Genomic DNA, 19193 nt, shown 5'->3' on the forward strand with positions numbered 1-19193 from the left:
TGTGTGATTCATTGCTCCGTAGTGTGCATTCAGACAGATGATTTAAAAAGCACTCTATAAATGTCAGTTCAATAGTCCCATTCTTACTGTCTAAGAACTGACAAGCTTTTACACATGGTTTCATCAAGAAGGCTTGATGGTTAACTCCAACCTATTGGGTACTGTCTTAGTTTAGTCTCTGGCATACAAGCAATTTATCAAGGGTTTTCACGTGTATATGGTGGTTGTGGGCGCTGGGGGAGCGGGGGGGGGGAACTAAAATAAGAACAGCTCTGAACTTTTGTGAAGCAAAATGAGATGAACTGGATTAATTCAAACAACCGTGGTGATTAATTTTTCAATTTCAATGTAGCTGTCTTCTGCTTAACATAGAATTTCTTATCAGAAATGTGAAGTCTAAATAAACTAGCTTTTATAATCTGACTGATAGTCATGAATCCCTTAGGAATAATTGATTCAGTATGTCTCATTAGTATGCTGTTCATTTTAGCATAAAAGAGGCCTAATTTTGTTTACTTCCACATAGCTGCATCAACACAGGAGCTTGTTTATTATTTTTGGTGAAGATGATGCTTATAATGGATCGTATTAAAGAAAATTTAAAAATAGTGGAAGCTAAGGAGTTTCAGCACCTTGCAGGATTCGGCCCAGAATCCTGCATTATCTTAAAATGGTCCATATGCAAAGTTGGGGTTTTTTTTGTATCAATTAAAATTAGAATATGTGGCTTTAAAAAATAAGTTGTAATTTTGATGGATTTTGCTATTTTGAGACTAATGCTTATACCTCAGCTGCTAGGAACAGCAAAGCCTCAAAATACAATAAAACCTGTCTATTTTGCATCTTTGTTACCTGTCCATAACTTTAATCTTAAGCATTTTTTTTAACGCAAACCCACACTTTATAAACCCACATGGTCTGGTCTGGCACACTACCTTCTCGCACAATATCTCATCTCATGTACCACACACAACTTCTTTTAGGTGAGAGAAATTCCGTGTGGAATTTTCAAGCTTTTTTCCCATTCATGTTCAAGTTGCTCTTAGGAAGCAATCTGCGCCATGTCAACATGCACCTTTTAAAAGTGGGTATGACACTCTGGGGTGCAGTCCAAACCAGTGAGGGGCTGTGAGCCTGTGTAACCACTTGCCCTGCAACTTGTGGTGCCTTCCTATGCTTTTCTGCTGTAGCTCCTACCCTGGGCTCCTCACAAACAGCTGAACAGCATGGAGGTCACACCCTGAGTGTCTGTATAGCCGCAGCTCTGACCCCAGCAGCCTGTCAGCAAACACCAGCCACACTCTGGCTTCCAGCAGCCTTGGGTACTACTTACAGCGTGAGCCCAAATCACTCAGAGTCCCGGACTTCCCCCCCCGAAAAGCCTGTGTTTTGCATTCTCCAGCCCTCTCCTGGACAGATATTAGGCCTGTTGCCTCTTTAAGGAGATCAATATACAACAGTCTGCTACCTTAAAGAGAGTTACCCAAACAATTCACAACACTAGATTAGTTTCAATTAAAGAAAACAAGTTTATTTTAACTACAGAGAGCTAGATTTTAAGTGAGTACAAGTAAGGAGGCATTAAAGTCAGAAATGTTTACAAGAAAAATGAAGATAAAAAACTTTTTAAACCTAAACTAGCTTTGGTTCAGAGTGAAGACCATTTCCTTATTTTCAGCTGTGTCAAACTGAAAATAAAATATGTCTATCTGCAGATGATAGGTTCTGAATGAGAATGACTGTATGTTTATTATACACTACTACTTTTGTTGCCTGAGTCTAGGTAGAAAGTCAAAACCTCTGTTCAGGAGTAGCATATAAGCACTGTGTGTCTGTAATCTCTCCCTGGTAGATAAGTGCCTCTCTGAACCTTCAGCACTAGGGTTAGAGGATGCTGTTATCAAATCCTTTAGTTTCTTTTTGCTTGTAGACTATTTGGTGAGTGGACAAGACAAGTATGTTATAGTTCCCAAGTTTAGTGCTAAATTGAAATGAGTTGTCTTAACTAGCCTTGAACTTTTTTTTTAACTAGAAACTACATTTTACATACAAGTTTACAATGCACTTAGTTAAGATAACCACAGTGTAGGTCCTAAATCTCTCGCTACATATGAGAGATGGCAACTTTTTATTCAGAAGGACCCTGAAGCACTTTATAAAATATACAGCAGTGAACTGTATTTCACCATCACTGCAACGCAGCTAGAAAGCAACAGTTTAACAGTGTGCAACAATTTTGATAGGAAATGAGAATTCTATATGGTATTATAGAAACCAAAGGAAGAATGTAATTAAACTGTAATTTTTCTACTAAACTTGTGTTGACATCCTTTAATCTTTTATTTTTAATAAAAATTCTGCTGGGTTCTTTGGTGAACATGGGAATATTGATCTCTACTCAAGAAAGCACTTAAGCGTGTTTTTAAGTCTCATTGGAATCAAAGGTTCTTAACTTTAAGCCTGGGCTTATGTCCACACTCGTGTGCTTTCATCACCTGGGCCCTGAAGAAGCAGGGAAAAATCACAGTACACCACTATATATTTTGTTTTGTTTTAAAATTAGATTAAAAACACTTTTCATTCCACTGATAAGCATTCTCTAAGCAATTCAAATATTTTGTATCATGTACCCCTTTATTCTGCTATCATCTGTGACTTTTGTACCACAGGAATTAAAGATTCACCTGCCCTTTAAGGAACTGCTCAACTTCTTGAAACTTGCCAGTCTATCTGCCCTTCCTCTCTCCAGCCATCTGTTTCTTTTGCTTTGGACAGGTGACATTGCTCCATCCCTGCAGCAAAATTTGCTTTGGGTGCTTCACAATCGGGTTTTCACATACATCAGAGAATTTTCATGCCTTTGTAAGCACTGATGGAACTGCCTGCACATCAATGTCTAGTCCTATAAATGAAGCTGGATTTCCAATTCCAGCTGCACATCTACAAGTCACTTTACAGACTTGCAGTTCTCTGTCTCTCCTGCGCTGGGATACCAGGTCAGAGGAAAAGTCTTATTCTTTGTCTGCAGAGAATGCAGCATCGAAGTAAGGCTGAAGAGGAATACTACCAACTAAGTGGAGATTCTAATGCTTTGTAATCTTGGAGCAGCAATGGGAAAAGAGGATCCAGTGTTCCCTTTTTTATCTGTGAATGATTCAGCCAACTCCAAATCTCTCTTCCAAAGCCTTTGCCTACTCAGTGTTAAAAATATAATTCTGATGGAGCGTTATTTAAAAAAAAAAAAAATGGGGGTAGCACAGAATTTCTTCCAATCAAATTATCTTTCCAAAGAAATACTTGGTTAAACCCAATTCCAATCTCCATTATGCTGGTGGAAATCCAGAGGAATTCTATGATCACTCCTGTTATACCAGTGTCCCTAAAATCAGAACCTGGCCTAAAAATGAAAAGGAGTACTTGTGGCACCTTAGAGATATTAGATGGATGGGATCTGAGTTACCCAGGAAAGAATTTTCTGTAATATCTGGCTGGTGAATCTTGCCCATATGCTCAGGGTTTAGCTGATTGCCATATTTGGGGTCGGGAAGGAATTTTCCTCCAGGGCAGATTGGAGAGGCCCTGGAGGTTTTTCGCCTTCCTCTGTAGCATGGGGCATGGTTGACTTGAGGGAGGCTTCTCTGCTCCTTGTAGTCTTTAAACCATGATTTAAGGACTTCAATAGCTCAGACATGGGTGAGGTTTTTCATAGGAGTGGGTGGGTGAGATTCAATGGCCTGCGTTGTGCAGGAGGTCAGACTAGATCAGAATGGTCCCTTCTGACCTTAGTATCTATGACTAACAAATTTATTTGAGCATAAGCTTTTGTGAGCTACAGCTCACTTCATTGTGAGCTGTAGCTCACGAAAGCTTATGCTCAAATAAATTTGTTAGTCTCTAAGGTGCCACAAGTACTCCTTTTTCTTTTTGCGAATACAGACTAACACGGCTGCTACTCTGAAACCTGGCCTAAAAATGTAGCTTTAAACTGTTCAAGTGTACATGTTAAGGAGCAGCTACAGGATGATATCAAATGGCTGGAAACTTTGACTAAGATCATCAATCATGATCTGATTTTCTTTTAAAGAAATCTTTGGAGTACTGATCGTGGCAGGTAGAGAAGCACATGCTGCCTTTCACTGTGGATGTTTCTTTCCAGAGATGCTGTTTCCTAACCTCCGAGTTTAAACCCTGTTGTTTTACATTCCTCCAGTGACAGCCTCAGGGTGATGTTACAAGCTGTATCTATAGCACCGGCACTGCCTGTGACATGATTGTGTTTATTTCCCACTGTGTTTGATAGAATTATTTTTATACCAGAAGGTTCATGGCAACATCCCCACAAGGTGGCAAGAATCTGAGTCCTATAGAATGTTTCCTGGCCTCTTTCAATGGGACACTATTCGGAATTTACTAGCCCTAGTACAATGCCCCTGAATTGCTATTAGGGCATTTAAAAATATAAACAGCTGAGAAGTGATACATCTATATTGAACTTAAATGGTTGCATGGGCAAGATTTCAGTTCATTGCAAAGTAGCAGATTCTGTTCTGGGAATCTGAGGAAACTAGCCTGAGGTCATTTTTTGCTTTTGAGGCTTTTGCTTTTAAAATACATGCAGTGCACTTAAAAAAACCCAAAAAAACAAAAAAAAAAACCCTACTTAAACTATTTTTTCTGTTGCCATATCAGTTTTATCAACAATTGTTGACATGGGCTTTGATGGCTGTGCATAAAGCCAAGTATTCTGCACAATTTCTGCTTATGGAAGGTTTAGTTCTTGATGCTCAGTAAAGAGGAGGTGGACTGGACTAATTAATCAGACTGTGGCTCCATATGTGTGATGTGATGTGATTCTTTGATGCACAGAAGTGATTAAATCAGGGTATTTGCCAGAAAAATACTATGCCCACAGGATTACCTGTCGTCCTCCCCATGCTAGCAAGAATGGCTAACTGGCAACTATTATTTGGCTCAAGAACTTGCTGTTAACCTGTATGTTTCTACATTAGAAAACATTTTTAGAAATGTAGGACTCTTCATAGTGGATCAAATCATTGATTGGTCTAATTTGGGATCATCTCTACATCAGAAGTAAATAGCTGATCACTTAGAAGAACATGCCCCTTTGCCTCCCCCTTCTTTTCCAACATCCATGCATCCTGAAATTTAAAGTGGCTAGGTATATTGTTTGAGTCTTGATCTGCTCATTTCTTATTGCCTATGTAAACATTTTCTCAATTAGATATTTCATAGCCCATTTTAGGAAGGGAGAGGAATTATGTTTGGAGTCGAAGCAGCTGATAGTCTTTTTTTGAACACTTACTGTTGAAATTATCAAGTAAATAAAGTAAAGTTTATCTAGGGGAAAAAATAGGCCAGCTGTAGGTGGTTTCCATCCTGTTTTCCATCTGCAGCAACAGCATGGAGGTTAATCGCCCCCTTTGGTAACTGGCTCTCTCTCAGTACAATAGATGGCAGTACAGGCTTGTTAGATCCACACAGCACAGCAGTGCTTGTGATCACTCTTAGCAGAATTTACTCTACATACATGAGAACATCTCTAGCTTCCCATAGCCCATCCTCTCTCAAACTGCTACATTATGAGAAATAAATGGCTTTTATCTTTTATTTTCATAGTACTGTAGAAATGAAATAATGCTGGAAGTATGGCAAGTGAACTCAAATGTGAGAGGGATTAACTGGTTCGGATGATGGGCTACAGTGCCTTTACTGTAGGTTACCACTGCCAATCCAGCAGTCATTACCCTCTGATGGTTGTTTGATAGCCTATGTGAAATGAGCTAGTGATCGGAAGACAAGTGCTTATATCTCCAATCACCCCCATGATTGGCAGCAATTGACACCCTTGTCACCATCACAACTGACACTGGCAGTCTCCACAGCAAGGGTAAGGACCAAAGAGGCATGGAAACTGAATTTCTCTCTCCCTCACAGGGGTGGGAAGCTAGCATTGCTCCTGCCTGAGCTATTCCTTTTCTGTCATTGGCTTGGAGCACTCCTATCTCCAGGACTGTCACTCCAGCACTAAATTGGCTTAAAATAAAAACCCCGAAGGCACAAAAATGTGTCTGTAGCTGGCTGGCAAAGGAAATTCGAAGTACAATTATTAACACCGTCTTAGGAGTTGAAGTAAGGAACAAAACTGACCCAGGCTCTATGCCCCGGGGAAGCTTACATGTGTATGTTGCATGCTATCATCAGCCCCAATACAAAGGAGCAGAATGGGACAGAATTGTCATATTTCAGAGGGGACAAAAATTACGTTGGGTTAAGGTCCATGCTGGATCAATGCTAAGAAATGACTCTACTAAACTGAGGATCCACAAAGACTAAAGTCCAATATTTTGCAGAACATCCAAGCAGGATATCATGCTGAGTGGCAGTAGAAGGCTGGGGGTAACCTCAGTTTTCTTGTGCCATCATAGCACTTTGTTTTCACTTCGGTTGGGTTGTGAAATATTAGAACATGAAATCACATCTCTGATTACTGTTTTGCTTCCCTTCCCCCCTGAGACACACACATTTCAAATATGATTTTAGTCATTCTCTAGAGAACTAACTTCATGCTCCTCCACTGCCATTTTGAAATAGTTTGATGTGTTCATATAAAGTTCTAACCATTAGTGAAATACTGAGAGCTAAAATCATGTCAGAATGAAAGGGGTGCAGAAGTACTGACCCATCAGTGCATATAATTTCCCAACTAGTACATTTTTTCTTACCGCTTCTGGACTGGCGATCAGAAAAAGAAAAGTATCTTAGTGGATTGGGGCATAGGTGCCTAAATCCCAGGCTACAGAGTGTTTGTGTCTGTGTGTTTCTCTCTCACTGACTTAATAACTATTTATCCACAGTGAAACAGTCACTGGGCACATGCACATAAGAGAGACTCTGTAGCCTGGTGGTAAGGGCACCTGCCTGGGAGATAGGAGACAGTCATTCTTGAATTAATCATCCACAGTGGAACAGCTCCAACAGGAGAGACATTGAGAGCCCCGCATCAGAATATCCCACAGGACAGTGGTTAAAGTACTCTCCTGAGAGGTTTTGAGCAGGGTCTCCCACCTTTCTCCCACTTGGGCAGAAATTAACTTGGTTCTCCCTCATCCCAGCTGAGTACGCTAACCAGTGGGCTAAAAGTTATAAGGTGCGTGGCACCACCTCCTTCTCCTGTAGTTGTGTGCAGATGCCTAACCTCATTTATACAAGCGATTTCTGAGGCGTTTGAGCCCCCAGACTCCAGGAGATGGGTGCCTGTTTGTGGATCACTAAGCAGAGATAGGTGCCTCTCTGCAGCCCTGGCTCCGGTGCTTCTCTCAAAGAGAGGGGTGAGGCTTAGGACATTGCTCTCTTATCAGCATCTCCCATGGCTAGCTTAGGCGTTTCTGTCTAGAGTGTTGGCTTTTGTGGATTGCATTCTAAGGCCCCTCTCTGTCTCTCCATTCTTTGGATAGGGAGCCTAAGCACTTAACTCCGGCTTTGGGGAGCACAGTGAGTGTTCCTGTGATTCTTCTTCAGTGTTGTGTTACACCTATGTCCCTTTGTGGATCTGAGACAGTGTTTTAATATCTGCTGTTAACAGAGGTGGCTGCCTTTATATAAGATACAAGATCTGAAGTTGCTTACTGTGAAGTGTTTGGTAAATATACTAATCATTATTGCTCCAATAGTTCAGTAGGCGAGTGACCAGGGTGTCCCTTGTCCTCACACTGAGGTTTTTAATGAAGTCTCAGGAAGGAGTCTGTATGTTCTCAACATGGCAGGCCTGGGCTGTTAGTAAGGAGGCCTAGGAGCAGCTCCTAATTGCATCACCACGTGGAAGTGTCACAGGCATTAGAAGGCTCCCAGGAGATGATAGAGATCCAGCTGAGGAACTTCTTTACTTGCAGGGCTGGCAGCCAAGAGACACGTGCCAATTGAGAGAATGGCTAGGCAGGCGTAGAACAGATATGTACTCAGCAAGGGCTTATTCCCGCTCAAGTGAAAATGTTTATAAAGCTGACATCAAACCAAAAAATCATGTACTAACTGGAAACTCTCCCAGACTGGGGTTCAGCCAGATCATAGAGCTGAAGGCCAGAGGGGCCACCAGATCATCTAGTCTGACCTCCTGTATATCTTCCTGTGTGGAGTGCTGACTTCTCATATGCAATGGCCCTCGCTTTAGCATTTAGCTGATCTATGGAACTTCCCTTGAGCACCAGTCCAAGGAGAAGCTGGGTTGAGATTAGACCCTTATGTACTAGGTAGCAGTTAATGCTGCTGAACCTTGTAAAAATGTGCATTGCTAGAGGCAATGCTGTATAATTGTACAGGGAATTTGACAACTGTGGTACAACTAAAAATGGGTTTGTTTTACAATGGAAATAATTGCACCCATCAGCAAGGGCCAAATATAGAATGGTGTAAGCAGGTGCAACTTCTTTCCTGTCACCATGTCTGAATGTGACTTTGCAGGGTGGATGGGGGAGAGAGAGGAGGAGGAGGAGTTAATAGAGAAGAAGGAAGGAAAAGAGAGGGGATATTGAAAGGACTGTGGGGGAGGAGAGACGGGGATATTGGAGATAACATCCAATCCATATGAATGAAAAAAATACCCAGAATTTTACCAGAAGTTTTATTCTCCCCAAAGAGTTTCCATCCCACTACAAGAGAACATACAGGTTTTCAAAAGACAAATGGGTGCTAACACCACTATTCTCTATTCCCAGTAAAGAAGTAGCCTTTAAATATACTGCTGGCTGAACTCTAGCTGGTTTAGCAACACACAAAGTTGTGCAGTAGCTTCGCTGTATTTCCGTGAGGAAGATGTTGACTGGCAACCTTGTGACTGTTCCAAACAGAAACAACTGGACCAGTAGCTGTTGTTCCCTACATGATACAATTACAAGCAAACATTAATAGTGTTAAGCAATTGTGTCAGCAACTAGTGCTTCAAGCACTTTGACTACTTGGAATAGGAAACTTTATAGACTAACATGGTCAGTCCCCTCAGTGTATTGAATTACTAGAATCTGCCTCGGCAGACCTGAAATCAATACACAGCAGCTGCAGTGGAGCTGTGTGCACAACACTATTATAAATAATACAGTGTTAGCAGGAAAAAAGACCGTCCTCTCTGGCTTGCTTAAACACTGATGTTTTTGAGTAAGCACTGACCAAGACACAGGCTTCTCTGGTTCTGCCTTGCTCTCCGCCATAGTCCTACTGGCCCATAACAGTTAGTGTCACTGGATAATTGGAAGTAAGAAGTATGGAACTTCTGCAATGCGGTATTGCAGTCGTCAGCTGTCAGGGGTGGCGAGGGGAAAAGATTACATTGAAGTGGGAAACAGCATTGCAGAACAAATCCAGTAAGACTCTCTCTTATTGATCCCAAGGTGTATCCTGATGGAATGGCTTGGCAGAATCCAAATAGCTGTGCTGCTGTAGTGTAGACATAGCATGTCTGTAGACATATTTAAAGACCCCATCAGCCCTGGCCACAAGTGCTGATCAACTACAGACAGACCGTGTGATAATGAAAGGAGGCTGAGCTGACAGAGTGTCTTTCAGAAATAAGCAAAGATGTCTGGTGAAAAAACAATCAACTCACTCAGACTTTCACTCTGTTTTGATCCCTGGCTGGCAGGCAGCCTTATTTCTTTAACAGCAAGAAACTTTTTGGGTCCTTATCTTGCAAGACCCACATGGCGTGGACACACTGGAGAGTACCCATGAACTGATATTAGCCCTTTGCTGCTCATGCTGTAGTTTCCATGTTCAGCAGGGGTGTGGGTGTGTAATAACTTACCTCTTGCTGAAGGCAACTTAACTGTTGCTGTGCCTTCTGGAAACACAGCAGGCAAATGGATGTGTTTCCACTTCCATCCTGTAGGAACAAAGGGTGGTGATGATGATATCCTGATCCTGATTCGGTTGCATGGGGACAAATTCCTTGAACCCACAGTGTTTCCTGTGGTTTGTGCGTGCTTCTGAACAAAGTTTATACTTGTGCATAAACTCTTGGTAATGTAAGGTGATTCTGTACTTTACACAAGTATCTTGTATGGGTAGGGTTTTTCTCAGCCACAGCTGAAAGGGATAGCGGCTGATCACTCTTAAGCCCAAAATGTAGATTTGGTTTTTTTTTAAAAAAAAAAAGCTTCAATAGGAATGTCTTCATGAAACTACCCTTTAAAATTCCAGCCAACCCTCTAAGCATTCCCCAGCAGTGTTTGCAACCCAAGCATTATAGCAGTGTGACTGTGTATGAGAACTAAAAATGAAACATAGGCTTGATCTACACTTACACCAGCATAGCTCTGTTGGTCAAGGGTGTGAAAAATCCTCACTCCCTACCAACACAGCTACACCAGCAAAACCCGCAGTGTAGATGCAGCTATGTTGACAGAAGACTCAGGGAGGTGGTGTTCCTACACTGGCAGCAAAGCTCCCTCACTCGGTGTTAACTGTATCTATACTAGGGGGCTCTGCCGGAACAGTATCTGCAGCATAGACATAGCCCCACTCTATACAAATGTGAAACTGATAGTGTATTATTATTGTCCATACTGAGTGAAGTGCAAAATGTAAATAAATTTTGTATCAATCTCGCATGTTGTCAGTAACAAAATGAAGGTGATTTGATATTTACAGTGATTTTTAATCTGGCAGTATTACCTTTAAAGGTATGGAATACTTGTGGCACCTTAGAGACTAACAAATTTATTAGAGCATAAGCTTTTGTGAGCTACAGCTCACTTCATCGGATACCAAATGCATCCGATGAAGTGAGCTGTAGCTCACGAAAGCTTATGCTCTAATAAATTTGTTAGTCTCTAAGGTGCCACAAGTACTCCTTTTCTTTTTGCGAATACAGACTAACACGGCTGCTACTCTGAAACCTTTAAAGGTATGTGATTTACACAGCAAATGTGAATCACTGCTTTAGATGAACCACTTGGTATTTTCAAGGCACAGCCCCACATAGGAGGGAGTTGTAACAGTAGCCACTGAAAAAAAACCGATTCCGATCCCCCTGTTCTCTAACAAGAGTAACTTTTTGTAACCATACCCCTTTAACATATACACAGAATTTATTCTGAGACAAGCCTTGGAAGGTTTTGACAAAGAGGAAGGAGCTGGGAATTCCACTGAGATGTCTCTTAACTGACCTCAGATATGCTGATGACATCATACTCTTTGGTACCATCACTGATGCAATGCAACAAATGTTGCAGTCTTTGAAAACAGTTCGTGAGGAATATGGACTATTTCTGAATGCTACAAAACAAAATGCAGTATAGTGACATGGCTAACAGAAACAAGATGCATGCAGACATCACTATTAATGGACAAGCTGTAGAGGCAGTAGATGAATTTAATTATCTGGATCATATAGATCCAATCAAGGAGTCTGTTCCAAAGAAATCTGAAGTAGGGATGACTTCTCAGCTATGGCCTTCTTTAAGAAAGTGTCGGGGGGGAAATGTGTTGTCTTGAAATGTATGAAGTTGCAATTAGTGAAAAGCCTCTCTTTTCCCTCCTCCTCCTCATAGTGATTTATGGATTTGAATCATGGGAAGTTAATGGTGCTGACAAGAAGAAAATTGAAGCCTTTGAAATGTGGCGCTGGTGAAGACTCCTGCATATCTCTTGGACAGAAAAAAATATGAATGCTGATGTTTGAAATATTATGGGAGGGAAGCAGACCCTGATGTTGGAGATCAACAATTGCAATCTTTTATACTTTGGTCACATTATGTGTAGAAATGGAAATAACCTCATGAAAGTTTATCATCGAAGGAGTGGTAGAGGGTCATTGTAGTATGGAATGACCATCAAGGAGATGGACGGATGATTTACAGAAGATCACTGGAAGGTCAGTTGCTGAGTGCTTGAAGTTATCAATGGATCGTGAAGGCTTCTGAAAATTCTGCTGTGATGTTACCAATATTTGGACGGACTTACTTTTAACAATGACTCATTTCACGTGGCTGGGTCCTGGAAATAAACCATTTACTTAATACAGCAGAGTGGAGGCAGATTGCTGTACAACAAACTTCTGGAGAGATCCTGCTTTACTCAGACACAAAGCTTCCTGGAGGTCCGGGGAACATGACTAATCCACCACTCTGTAAAGATGCAGAGTGCACTTCCTCTCCATCCCCACCCAGGGCCAGCTGAACTAGTCAATGAAGGAGGGGGCTCTGTTTGCTCTTAGTTTCACTAAGTGCAAGGACCAGATTACATCCAGTCCCTTGTGCAAGGACCTCTGACAGAAACGATTGCTCATATTCTCTTACTTCTCTGCAGGTCTGGCCACAAACTATTCCAAAGTGAGTAACATTTTGTAAACATCTATATTATCAGCATATGTGCTTATGCCTCTCATCACCATGGTATCTGAGCACCTCACAATCTTCAATGCATTCATCCTCACAACAATCTTGTGAGGTAGGACAGTGCTATTGTCCCCATTGTACAGATAGGGAACTGAAGCACAGAGAGGTTAAGTGAGTTGCCCATAGCTATGCAGGAAGTCTGTGGAAGAGCACACATTTGAACCTGGGTCTCCTAGGTCCCAGGCTAATGCCATACTCACTTGGCTGTCCTTTCTTTTCTTTACAATGGTGCCCCAACCAGGATTGGGGCTCTGTTATACTAGCCACTGTACAACTATAGAGTTAGGCAAGGTCCCTTCCTCAAAAAACTTAGTTTGTATTGGTATTTACACATAGCCATATAAACCCACCTTAAAATCTGAGTTTGTATAGTGTTTACTGACAAGTTATACTTGAATTATGTGTGAATCAATGTAAATATTAATTTACAATGATGGCATAATTCACATGCAATATCTTGCCATCACTTTATTTGCAAAATTCCCACAGAGTCAATGGGAAGTTTACATCAAAACAATGACGGGAGATGGCCCTACATAAACATTGTTTTCCCTGGATGTATTTACAATACACTGTTTGCCCAGCACGCCACTTAGTGAAAGATAAAAAAATAAACTGAATGAAAGAGATTAAGCCCAGTAATGCAAGAGAGAGAGTGAGTCTGGAAATAATTATCCAAGTATGTTTCCTTTCTGCGGAATTAAACAAAACTAAGATCATAGCATTGTGCTGGCTTCGTTTCTAACTATATGTTGTGTAGCAGCTCACTAAGTGAGGTAAAGCCTCCACATATAGACATATAAGCCTGCTCAAAATGAAATGCACTTTGGGTTGTTGCCTCAGCAGTCCCTCCCATTTCCCAGGAGGGCTGTCCAGGAACTCTGTCAACAGTGGGGTAACATGGCTTAGAGGACAGGGAGGTTTGCTTGGAGGGAATACCAAAAAGTACTTATTTAAAACAAGTCAATGAGAGGGTTAGGAAGAATGCACCACCAGTCACTAAGCTGGGACCAAACAGCCAGGCAAACAAGCTCTCCCAAATCATGAAGCTTAGTGTGAGATGTATACAATCCGCATGCCTCCAAATTTCCATTTGCCTGAAAAATCCCTCTCTGACCAGTTGGTGGTGGTTGCCACTGAAAGGACAGAACCTTCAACCACCAGGCTGGGGCACTGATTCAGAGGGAAGATTGCCGAGGAAAAGCCAGAATGCAGCAAAAATGTTAGTGGCTCAATAGGTAGCAGTTTCCTATTCAAGCAAGGACCCATTGATTTCAGGGGAACAGTGTTACGCTCACATTGGACGCTCTTGAAACTCCCAGCCTAGTAGCATTGGTACTTTAATTATAATGACTAGGGCACATACAATTTGTAAAATTCATGTGGCAATATTTTCAACTCGTACTCTGCCTATTTATTTATTGCCTTGGCACTCAGCTGTTTTAAAAAGGTAGACACTTGTCATCTTCATGTTCACCCTTTCAAACAGCACATTTCTGAAAACTCTCATTGACTTTAGAGGGAGCTAAGTTGGGCCACCCTGGACGATTTTTTTAAAACCCTTTCCTAATAATGCTGTACCTGTCCTGTGAATATTTTTGAGCAGCCCATAAATGCTGAATAAGTTGCACAACAGCCCAGTGAGGTAAGTATTGTACAAAATTAATAGATGGGGAGACTAAGGCACCAAAATGTTAAAGGATTTGCCTAGGTCAATAGTGGAGCCAGAATATAACACCACAGTCCAGGCATCCACTTCCATGTTTTAACTACTAGAAAGCATTGTCTCCTTTCATTAGCATTTAGGGTGACATTCACTGATCAAATTCAGCTAAAGAATTCTGATTTCCTGCAGCTCCCCAAGTTATCACCTACTTTTCCACCTAAACTACAGAGGATTGTTTTTTCCTTTAAAAGCAAACTGCTGCACACTGTCACATTCACTGTAAAGAAGCCAAGAGATCTCTGCATGTCAGAACTCCAGCTGGAGACAGAAGGGGGGGGGGGTTCATCACTACAGTATTATTCCAGTTAACTAGGATTTTTGGATAAAAGGATTCTGCTATCTGTAGAACCCACAGATGTGGATACCTGAAGACCATTTTTGTGGATTGCAGCTGCATGCAGATCCAAATTTTATACCTAAAGCGCTGCAAATCTGCAGATATATACTTTATATCCCCGGATCATTGTTGCGGATCGCAGATTGGATGCAGATGCAAAATTTGTAGGGCTCTGATTATCTGAATCCACAGTGTGTCCCCTTGTAGGATTATGTTAGTTAACAGCACTTCCATGCATCCAAATGCAGGGTTAGCCAAAAGTTTCCACTTCCCCCCTTCCCCCCAGTACATTTGGATAAACAGGAGTTTACTATATTAGGGTTGCAGTCTAGCTATTGTTCCAGTAGCAGGTCAGACGAGAAATGTACCCCTCCCCTTCATCATTTGTGATTCAACATAACCACCCCATCCTCTGTAATCTTTGCTGCTGTGCTGCCACTAGTGGATATGCCAGAGTTTGAGAGATAGCCGTGCTATTGCTGCCAGCTGATGTTCATCATGAAATGTCCCTTAGAACTGGATACAGTGGGGGGAAAAAGAGGCAAGCTGCACACGTTTGCCTACAGACTTTACTAGCTGATTTTCTAGAATATATTTTCAGTTGCCAGCATCTAGTTATATTTCCTGTTTTGGGATGAGGGATAGCTCCAGGAGTTAAAAATTATTCGCAAAGGGGAGCAATCTTTGTGATAATTGGGTTCAGTTCCTGGGCTTGACTGCTTACTGCCTCAGTCCCACCAACATTTATGCATGTGCTTAACTTTAGACATGTGAGTAGTCCTATTGAATTCAATAGGATTACTCATGTGAGTAAAATTAAGCATGTGCTTAAATGTTTGCAGGATCAAGGCCTAAGTGTGGAGGAACTGACGATGTCACTCTTCTTTGCAAAGAGGGGGTCAGTCTTGTGTTCACCACCACTCACTCCTCTGGCCAATACAGGAGTGACATTCAAAAGGAATCCTCTTCAGCCAGGGAATGGTAGCTGCAGCACTGGTTCCTTGAGGGGGTAGGGTGATTTAAGTGTCTCTGGGTGAAAGTCCTTCATGTTTCACAAGGATGCAGAGGAAGCCTTCAGAATGTTGCTAATCAGTTTGGTGGTGGGCTATGTTATCCATCCACCTTATGTTGCCCTTAAAACAACTGGCTTTTACGCTACCCATTATAAACATTCCTCAGATCCGAGATCTAACCCAAAGATGGTGGGTGAAGTTACTGCTACCTCAGCAGTCATGGGTATCCCGGCTGCAGACTTGGATTACTTGTTGATTTCCTGTTCTGTTCTTCCCCTCTGGGGCACCTGGCACTGGCCACTGTCAGAAGACAGGATACTGGGCTAGATGGACCTTTGGTCTGACCCAGTATGGCTGGTCTTCTGTTCTCTTTCCCTTTCTTACTAAAACGGCAATTCCTTTTTCCTGCCTCCCCCCGGCTAAGCTGAAATAGACAGACACCCTAGGTTACTATGTCCCCATAGTGCTGCAGCTGTCCCAACAAGCCAAAGTGGGCCAGAGGGGCAGCTCTTTGTAACACAAACTGGCTGATCTACTGCACCCTACCCTCTGGCGTCTGAGTGAGAATTTGGTCCATAATCTTATAAGGTTACACCTGCCATTACACACAGTAAAATAGCTACCACCGTGAAGGCAGAGATATACAGGGAGACCTACCACTGCTTGTAAAAGGTCTGACAAAGACCAAAAAGTCTGCCAGTTACTACTAAGAAATGTTGCCCTCAGGAAATTAAAAACATGAATATGGTGGCATACGCAATAGATGTCTCCTTTGTAACTGCATGTTCAAGAATGAACAAAACTCTGGCATCCTAAAAAAAATAATCACAGAGGTAGTTTTCAACCACCCCCAGATTTTTTAAATACTTGTGAATAGTCATTACAATGGGGGGGGGGAGGAACAAAAACAACTTTGATCCAAGTCATGCAACTTTACTTACATGAACAGTTTCAAATAATTAGTCCTACTCATAAGAGCAAAGTGTCACACACAGGCATGTTAGCAGGACTGGGACATAGGTGCAGAACCAGGGCTTTAGAGACAATTTTTGGATGTGCCTTCACTGCAAAGTGAAGGTGCTACTGTAGTCCAAATAGGCACACCTGGACTGACTTTAATTAAGCTAGCACAGGTAACAATAAGAGACATGGCAACATAGGCTAGCAACCTGAGTAGGTACCCAGGGTTCCTGATGGGCTCATGCTTGGGTTGCTAGCCTGTGTTACTACATCTTCGCTACTATAGTTTCCTGTGCTAACTTGTTTAAAGCTAGCATGGGTATTCCTACTTGTGCTACAATGACACCTTTGTGGTAAACACACACACAACATGTCAAGTTAAAGGGATACATTCCATTTAGTTATATATCAAACTTCTTTCTCTGTGTTACTAATAACTTAGTTTATGAGGTAAAAGAATTTTTAGAGTCCTATTTACTGGTCACTCTTTCAAAAGAAAAGGAGTACTTGTAGCACCTTAGAGACTAACAAATTTATTTGAGCATAAGCTTTCGTGAGCTACAGCTCACTTCATCGGATGCGTTCAGTGGAAAATACAGTGGGGAGATTTATATACACAGAGAACATGAAACAATGGGTGTTACCATACACGCTGTAAGGAGAGTGATCAGGTAAGGTGAGCTATTGGGGGGGGGGGGGAATGGCCCACCTTGATTATCACTACAAAAGGTTTTTTCCCCTGCTCTCCTACTGGTAATAGCTCACCTTACCTGATCACTCTCCTTACAGCGTGTATGGTAACACCCATTGTTTCATGTTCTCTGTGTATATAAATCTCCCCACTGTATTTTCCACTGAACGCATCCGATGAAGTGAGCTGTAGCTCACGAAAGCTTATGCTCAAATAAATTTGTTGGTCTCTAAGGTGCCACAAGTACTCCTGTTCTTTTTGCAGACTAATACGGACTAACACGGCTGCTACTCTGAAAACTGGTCACTCTTTGTGCTTCTCATTTACTCTTTGCATTTCGATCAGCTTGGACAGTGAAAATCGACTGAAACGGTTTTGTTTATGGACAGTTTCACTTTTAGGGTTTGAGTTTCAGACATTCCAGGAAATGCTTATGTTCAAAATCAATGATATTAATTAATCATGCAACTATTTCTCTTGGTCTCAGGTTTTCATTATAAAATGTAAATGTTGAACAATATTTAATGGGACACCATCAACTTAAAATCAACCTGACTGATTTTTAACTTATCATTGTTACAAGTAATGCCTCAGATTAGAGAAAAAGAGACCAGAAAAATATTTTCCTTTAAAAGATCTGTTTGCATTGTGCATTTGATAACATATGGTGAAACGAAAAGGAGGACTTGTAGCGCCTTAAAGACTAACAAATTTATTTGAGCATAAGCTTCCCTGAGCTACAGCTCACTTCATCGGATGCATTCAGGGGATCCGATGAAGTGAACTGTAGCTCACGAAAGCTTATGCTCAAATAAATTGGTTAGTCTCTAAGGTGCCACAAGTACTCTTTTTCTTTTTGTGAATATAGACTAACACGGCTGCTGCTCTGAAACCTGTCATATGGTAAAACAGACCCCCCCCCCTCGTTGTTTATGTGGGTTTTCACACTGCGGGGGGGGGAGAAAATAATGGGAAACATGCATCCCATGAAGTGAGCTGTAGCTCACGAAAGCTTATGCTCTAATAAATTTGTTAGTCTCTAAGGTGCCACAAGTCCTCCTTTTCTTTATAAGAAAATGTGGAGGTAAAGCCAGGTAAATGAGCAGGCGAGAGAACTAAGAAGCCGGTGTAGTTCCTTTAACTCCTTTTAACTCACTTATTCAAATAGACTAGATTTTGCAAGCGGACGGTGTGCATTGAAATAGTTTGATCAGAGAGAAAACACCTAATTACAATCGTGTGTGAGGGGGGTTGGTTTTGGGGCTGTCACCGCTGGAGGCGGGCGGCGGCTGAATAGTCCGCCGTGTGCGATCTTCCACGACCCGACGGCACACACGTGCCAGGGGGCCGAGGAGGCAGGAGCCTCATTTGTGCTCAGCAGAGGGGGTGGCTGGGTGTGTTTCCCCCCTTTGTTCCCCCCCTCCCCCCCGCTGAGTTGACAAACAAACCAGGCGCCGATACAACGCTCAAAGGCACGACCGGGAGGCATCGCTCCCTGGCGAGCTGCGCCCGGTGTCGTCAGGCTCCGGGTAGCCTCTCCGGCCGCGGAGACAAGGGGTTTCAGGCCCAGCCTCGCAGCTCCCGTTTAGACACAAATGGTCCATGCGCTGCCCCCCGGGAGACCAAAGCGCTCTTTGTCTCTTCCTCCCTCCCCCGGCGCCCCTTGGAATTCTTTGGGGAGCACCTTCCTGCGGTGCCCGGGGGCTCCCCAAATTGACCCCCCCCCTGCACGGGGCAGAAAATCACGCCCAACCCGGGGGGGGGGGGAAGGCTCCTCCGGCTGCTCTTACCTGCTCAGCTGTGGGAAACGGTGACTCGGATACAGCCTGGAGCCGGACCGTACTACCTCGGGCACCTCCTGCCGGGAATCCAGCCACCCCAGCCCTGGCGGCACGCCGCTAGGACCTCCCTGCCGGACAGCCGCCCCGGGGGCCCGTCACCAGCCTTACCGCAGCTTGTGCTCCCCCAGCCAAAGGCTTCGCCAAGGGAGGGAGGAAATGAACTGTTGCGTCGCTCCCCTGGCTTCTGCTGCCACTTAGTACGATCCCCCCCCCCCCCC

The 19193-nt window shown here is 42.7% G+C and overlaps 1 long non-coding RNA gene across 1 annotated transcript; it reads right to left on the bottom strand.

Annotated features, from left to right (window-relative positions):
* Window positions 1-8621: 8621 nt before the first annotated feature.
* Window positions 8622-19146, bottom strand: LOC122461172. The gene is made up of 3 exons (XR_006282955.1): window positions 18925-19146; window positions 9815-9892; window positions 8622-8892 (listed from the first exon to the last, which is right to left on the bottom strand). It is a non-coding gene; the product is annotated as an uncharacterized LOC122461172 (long non-coding RNA).
* Between the last annotated feature and the right edge of the window lie 47 nt (window positions 19147-19193).

The sequence above is a fragment of the Dermochelys coriacea genome, chromosome 7 (genome assembly GCF_009764565.3).
Source record: "Dermochelys coriacea isolate rDerCor1 chromosome 7, rDerCor1.pri.v4, whole genome shotgun sequence".
Taxonomy (NCBI): domain Eukaryota; kingdom Metazoa; phylum Chordata; order Testudines; family Dermochelyidae; genus Dermochelys; species Dermochelys coriacea.